Genomic DNA, 7,355 nt, shown 5'->3' on the forward strand with positions numbered 1-7,355 from the left:
TCACCAGGATACCCATGTGCAGAGGGTAGTTGATGGGGTGCACGTCACCATGCGGTAAACCAGCGGATAACAGGCCAGTGTTCACGAACAGGAAGGGGTCCTACTCCATGAATGTACAGGTGGTCGTGACCACCAGATGAAGATCCTGCACGTCTGCACCTGTTACCCGGGCAGTGTACATGACTCGTTTATCCTGGCGCAATCATTCATCCCCGGCATGTTCAAGGGACCCTCCAGTACGAGTAAAGGAGGTTCGGCCGCATCATTGTGGTCTGCTGCGTACTCCACAATATAGCCCAGCAGAGGGGCGATGTGCTGGAGGAGGAGGAGGGGGAGGATCACGAGGTAGGGCACACCTCTCCAGATGAAGAGGAGGAGAGGGTGAGTAGGTGGCAATGTACGGGACATGGGGGCTGGACATGGACGGGAGGCTGCACTGCGCCACCAGTAGGGCCAGCGAGCATGGGACAGTAAATTGCCGCACGTTTCACCAACTGGGGGGGGTTTGCTGAGCAGTTTGGCACCACCTCACCACCCACCACCCTCACCTCCCACAACACCAATGAGACTCACCTCCCCCACCATTGCCTAACCTTAGCTCTCACACCACCGCATCAACCGCATGCACACCACACCTCCATTACACATCCACCTGCGGCACAACGGGCTGGGCTCACATAGTTGCTAGTGAAAGCTGGTCTGGTTCATGCCATGGGGGATGACGACAGCCCGCTCTGCAATCAGCTCTGAGCTCAACATCGTTAAACAATGTCTGACTCATGACCACAGTAACACCCTCCACCTGGGTGGTCCTTATATGCGGGCTGGACACTCCATCACATGGCCCTGTCATTTTGCTGGGCTACCCACCGAGGCTCAACCTTCCTTCATCCCTCACCCATAGTGGCACTCAGTTCCTGTCCCACCCCGCACGCATCGGACAGAGCACAGAGGCAGCTTTCATTGCTGTTACAGTGTGTTTAATTACAAACGTAATATACATGTGCCCTAGCCGCTATAACTAAGCTGTGCCCTGCACCCGTGCCAACTTACTAGGTGTCTAACATTCAGGCCTTACGGGCCCTATCGCTATGCCTCGGTTGTTCCCCAGATGGTACAGCAGAATGGAGGTGGACCGCTGAGACTCCTGCCCTGCGACTTGGCTACCCATTGGCGCTCGCTTCCTGGGGTGTCCTGGCCTGGATGGGCTAGGCTGCTCCTCGGATGTCCCGGTTAGCATGGTGCCAGTCTGTTCTGCCCACTGCCCACCCACCAGATGCACAAGGGGTGGAACGGGGGAAGTCTGAGATGCCGTGGTGTTCCGAGACCTCCCCTGCAGAAGTCACTGGAACGGGCCTCAGAAACTCCTCCACCCTCGGGGTGCTCGATGGCCCCCAGACTTCTCCATGGGACGGGGGTGCAAGCTGAGCCATCCCCCAAGGCACCCCCATACCTGGAGCTGCCAGTCCTGGAGGCCCGCTCTGGTATCGATCAGGGTCTGTATGTTAATGGCAATGGAGCTCAGGGATTGGGTCATCCCTGTTTGGGACCGCGCCATCTCTCTCTCGGTCTGTGCAAAACTGGCCAGCACCTGGGCAATGGCGCCGATTCTCTCAGCGATGGCCTGCTGAGACTGGGCCACAATGAGGTGGGCCATGGACGCCGCCTGCGCAGAATGCCCCAGGCCTGGTATAACCTGACCCATGTCCGACACCGCTGCCCCCATAGCCTTCACCGTGGATGCCACCCGTGCGGTGTTGGCCTGTGTGGCATTCATGACCGGCACAACTCCCTGCTCCAGTACGGAGATACACTCCTCCACCTGTGTCTGCAGGCGCTGGAAGCCGGCGGTTGCCCCCTTCTCTCGTCCCTGGGTCGCTGAGTTCATCAGATCTATGGCTGGTTGTGGAAATTCCAGCAACCCGGGACGTGTCTGGGCAGCAGCTGGTTGCTGTGGCCGGGCTGCCCTCCGCCCGTCCGAACCCTCAGCTGTTCCTACCTCCACCTGAGTGGCTGTGTGGTGAGCACCAGTGGGTTTCCCAGAAGCTTCATCACTAAAGAGACCAACCGAGGTGATAGTCTCTGCGATGGTGGAAGGTGTAGGAAATAGCTGTGACGGAAAGTCTATGTCATCATCAAAGCCAACGTCCGGGGTCCCCTGTGTCGTTTCATGTTCCGTTCCAGATCTCTGTGTCCCATGTCCGACACCATTGCCCCATGTGGTCCGTCCCCTGTGTGTCCGTCCCCTGTGTGTCCGTCCCCTGTGTGTCCGTCCCCTGTGTGTCCGTCCCCTGTGTGTCCGTCCCTCTGTGTGTCCGTCCCTCTGTGTGTCCATCCCCTGTGTGTCCGCCCTCTGTGTGTCCGCCCTCTGTGTGTCCGCCCTCTGTGTGTCCGTCCCCTGTGTGTCCGTCCCCTGTGTGTCCGTCCCCTTTGTGTCCGTCCTCTGTGTGTCCGTCCTCTGTGTGTCCGTCCTCTGTGTGTCCGTCCCGTGTGTCCGTCCTCTGTGTGTCCGCCCTCTGTATGTCCGTCCTCTGTGTGTCCGTCCCCTGTGCGTCCGTCCCCTGCGCGTCCGTCCCCTGCGCGTCCGTCCCCTGCGTGTCCGTCCCCTGCGTGTCCGTCCCCTGCGTGTCCGTCCCCTGCGTGTCTGTCCCCTGCGTGTCCGTCCCCTGCGTGTCCGTCCTCTGTGTATCCGTCCTCTGTGTGTCCGTCCTCTGTGTATCCGTCCCCTGTGTGTCTGTCCTCTGTGTGTCCGTCCCCTGTGTGTCCGTCCTCTGTGTATCCGTCCCCTGTGTGTCTGTCCTCTGTGTGTCCGTCCCCTTTGTGTCCGTCCCTCTGTGCGTCCGTCCTCTGTGTGTCCGTCCCCTGTGTGTCCGTCCCCTGTGTGTCCGTCCCCTGTGTCTCCGTCTTCTGTGTGTCCGTCCCCTGTGTGTCCGTCCCCTGTGTCCGTCCTCTGTGTGTCCGTCCTCTGTGTGTCCGCCCTCTGTGTGTCCGCCCTCTGTGTGTCCCCCCTCTGTGTGTCCGCCCCCTGTGTGTCCGTCCCCTGTGTGTCCGACCTCTGTGTCCGTCCTCTGTGTGTCCGTCCTCTGTGTGTCCGTCCTCTGTGTGTCCGTCCCCTGTGTGTCCGTCCCCTTTGTGTCCGTCCCCTGTGTGTCCGTCCCCTTTGTGTCCTTCCCTCTGTGTGTCCGCCCTCTGTGTGTCCGCCCTCTGTGTGTCCGTCCCCTGTGTCCGTCCCCTGTGTGCCTATCCTCTGCGTTTCTGTGTCCTGGGTTTCCGTGTCCTGGCTCGTGCCGGGTGCAGGGCTGCTGTGATGGCTACCCTCCCCGTCAGTGCTTGCATCCCGGGGTGGGGGGTGTGTGGGGGTGGGCACCGGCCTGGCACTGGCTGGGGGTGGGGGGCGCCGGATGAGCCAGGACCATCGCCGGCTGGTCCTGTAAGACACAAGACAGCATGTATGGTTAGTCAGGCGGACAAGGGGTGAGAGAGTGGAGTGAGGGGATGGGCGAGGGGGTGTGGAGCGGGGTGGGTGAGGAGGGGGGATGAGGGGGTCGGGTGAGGGGGTGGGTGAGGGGCTGGGGTGAGGGTACGCAGCCAGGCAGGGCGGTCTCACCTGGTGGCGCGCCTCCGATCTGGGCATCAGCAAACTCCAAATCGCCATCCCGGAACCTGGGCGTTGCAAGGCGAGCGGCCACCTTCCCTGCAACAGCTGTGTGTGCGGGATGCGTTGTTTTAAGGCACCGCGGCGTTGTGTCAATGACGCGACCCGCGTATCAGACGCCAATCGCAGGCCGCTCCACCGCGCGCTTCTCGTGGCGCCCGTGCTGGCCCCTTGTGGGCCGCTGAATCTGTGGACTATGGGCCCATTGATGCCGTTGTAAAATGCTCCAGTATTTACGGCGGCGTTAACACTTAGCCCCATTATCGGAGAATCCCGCCCAATAGTTCTGTCTCATTATCATCATTATTTTCTAGATACCTATTAAAATAAGTAAATTTTGATATAAAGCATTGACAGACGAGTTGTTTTACAACAGCATCTTATTGCTGGTGTTAGAATATGCATTTTTGTTACATCACGTTATGCAAGCCCATTACTTGCATTTGCTATTTTTTGCAGAGCATGTCTTCAATGTCTGTTGCCATTTGACAGTAATTTTCCATTCTGTGTCCATTTATTTTAATGCTATTATTACCATTTTATATTAATCAGGGTGTGTTTCTGATAAACATCGTTCATTCTTAGTTTCCTGTCTTTACGGACAATTAAAATTGACCTGTTCAAACCTCTACAGCATTTTTATTAAGTTGCTCTCTCAAACCAGTTGGAGTCTTGTCTCTGAAGGAGTGAGAAGGTAAATTCCTTTCCCTTTGCTGCCATATAAAGTAAAAAGATTCACAAATGTGATAGAATAATAAATTACACGGAAAGGTATCTCTTTTCTATTCGGGAGACGTTGCAATGAGCATTGCGACTGTCCACGTTTTCCTGCTTTTCAATGAACAAATACAAAACTATTTTGTGTCCATTAACATTTGGCAGTAAGATCTTGTTGCATTGAAGTTTATTTCAATTCTCCTCTCGCGATTTTATGGTAATTAGGGTGTGATTGTTATAATCATTCATTCCTAGTAGTCCAGGGGCGGGATTCTCCGACCCCCCACCGGGTCGGAGAATCGCCCGGGGCCCGCGTCAATCCCGCCCCCGCTGTGTCCCGAATTCTCCGCCACCCAAGATTTGGCGGGGGCGGGAATCGCACCGCGCTGGTCGGCGGGCCCCCTGCGGTGATTCTCTGGCCCGCGATGGCCAAAGTCCCGCCGCTGACAAGCCTCTCCCGCCGGCGTGGATTAAAATACCTACCTTACCGGCGGGATTGGCGGTGCGGGCGGGAGCTGTGGTCTTGGGGGGGGGGGGGGGCGCGGGACGATCTGACCACGGGGGGTGCCCCCACGGTGGCCTGGCCCACGATCGGGGCCCACCGATCGGCGCCCACCGATCGGCAGGCGGGCCTGTGCTGTGGGGGCACTCTTTTTCATCTGCCTTCACCATGGTCTTCAGCATGGCGAAGGCGGAAGAGACCCCCTCCCCTGCGCATGCGCCGGCATGACATCAGCAGCCGTTGACGCTCCAGCGCATGCGGGACTTACACCTGCCGGCGAAGTCCTTTCGGCCCCGGCTGGGGTGGCACCAAAGGCCGTTCACGCCAGCCGGCGGAGCGGGAACCACTCCGGCATGGGCCTAGCCCCTCAATGTTAGGGCTTGGCCCCTAAATGTGTGGAGACTTCTGCACCTTTGGGACGGCCCAACACCGGAGTGGTTCACGCCACTCCAACACGGCGGGACCCCCCGCCTGCCGGGTAGGGGAGAATCCCGGCCCATGTCTAAATACACCAAGACCTGACAATATGCAGGCTTGGGCTGACAAGTGGCAAGTTATATTCATGGCACACAAGTACCAGGCAATGACCACCTTCTACAAGAGAGGATCTAATCATCGCCCCTTGACATTCAATGGCATTACCATCGCTGAATCCCCACAACCAATATCCTGGGGATTACCATTGATCACAAACTGACCTGGATTAGCCATATTAATATTGTGGCTACCAGGACAGGTCAAAGTCTAGGGATCCTACAGTGAGGAACTCACCTCCTGACCCCCCAAGCCTGTCCACCATCTACAAGGCACAAGTCAGGATTGTAATGGAATACTCTCTATTGTGTGAAAATATTCACAAGTAGACCTTAACATGAGCAAAAGAGACAATTTATTGTTGCAGAGCTCAGGGAGAAAGTTCTAGACCCCTCAGTCTTGCCGGCACACTTTCTCACTGAGCTGTGGCTTAAACTGGGTTAACATACTCTTTCAAAAGCAGAATTAGTTTGTATTCTCATTTACATACAGCTAATCAATTCTCTTAGTATCGCAGTTCAGTCCATGCATAGTTATCAATTCTTTACACAGTATGTTATATTCATCCAATCAATATGTTGCGTGCGTGATTACATAAGGTCATAAAGTTATGAGTCGCCAGTCATAAGGTCATGGTTTGCCAGTCTGAGATGTGGATTTAGATGCCACCCTTCCTCTCGCAGCTGTTTTGACAGCTTAGAATAACAGCATCTGCAGTCTGTGGAGCACTGGTCCTCACTTGACACATTGTCTTTGGAGGATACATCTGTTAGAGTCACTCTTAGTCCAAAGTTCACTGTCTCAGCAGAAAATTTACACCAACACTCTCCACTTGCCTGGATGAGTGCAGTTCCAACAGCACTCAAGAAGCTTGACACTATCCAGGACAAAGCAGCCCGCTTGATTGCTCCTCCTTCCACAAATATTCAAATTCTCCACCAGTGATGAACAGTGGCAACCTTGTGTATCACCTACAAGATGCACTGCACAACTCACCAAGGTTCCTTAGACAGCACCTTCCAAACCCACGACCACTAGGAAGTCAAGAGCAGCAGATACCTGGGAACCCCACCACCTGGAAGTTCCTCTCCAAGCCACTCACCATCCTGACCTGTAAATATATCTTAGTTCCTTCACTGTCGCTGGGGTAAAATCTTGGAACTCCTTCCCTAACAGCACAGTGGGAGCTGTTAGGTTCAAGAAGGCAACTCACCACCACCTTCTGAAGGGGAACTAGGAATGGGCAATAAATGCTGTCCTAGCCAGTGATGCCTACATTCCGCAAAATGAATTAAAAAATAATTTTAAAAATTAATGCTTATTCATTTCTAATACACAGGTTTCATAGAAAGGTACTAAAGTCTTTATTAGATGTACCAATGAGAGTCATTTCAACCATTTAAGCTCATTATAAAGGAACTCAATTTAAAGTCTCACTCAAAGAGCTAAGGAGAATAATAGCCTAACTCCAAGCTGAATCTTTTGGAGCACCAGTACAGTGGGCACAATCTCATATGTGTTATGCACAACAAAATGGATAAAGGCCAAATGTTGTGATTCACCTGAGAGATAAACATCTGGCATTTTTATTGAGCTGGATAAAAGATACTGCAGTCTATCGAGGATGGAAGGATGAACTGCAATTGAAATCCAGAGATTATGCTACATTGGAACATTACTTCAGAATGTTCCAATTGTTGCCATTATCTAAGAGACCCTGCTGTGATGAATGGGTACATTTTCAGAAAGGTTCTATCAATAACAGCATAAGACTTTCTCTCCTTGTACCTCACCCTTACTCTATCCTGCCTTCTACTCATGATGTGACAAATTTCCCCGTGCTATGTATCCTTGCATATATTTTGTATATTTTTACGAGAATTGTTCGACACATGCCATGGCACTTTGCAGTGTTAAAATCCTCAAATTCATATGTTTGTATCTTTA

Source organism: Scyliorhinus canicula, chromosome 6 (assembly GCF_902713615.1).
Source record: "Scyliorhinus canicula chromosome 6, sScyCan1.1, whole genome shotgun sequence".
Classification (NCBI taxonomy): Eukaryota; Metazoa; Chordata; class Chondrichthyes; order Carcharhiniformes; family Scyliorhinidae; genus Scyliorhinus; species Scyliorhinus canicula.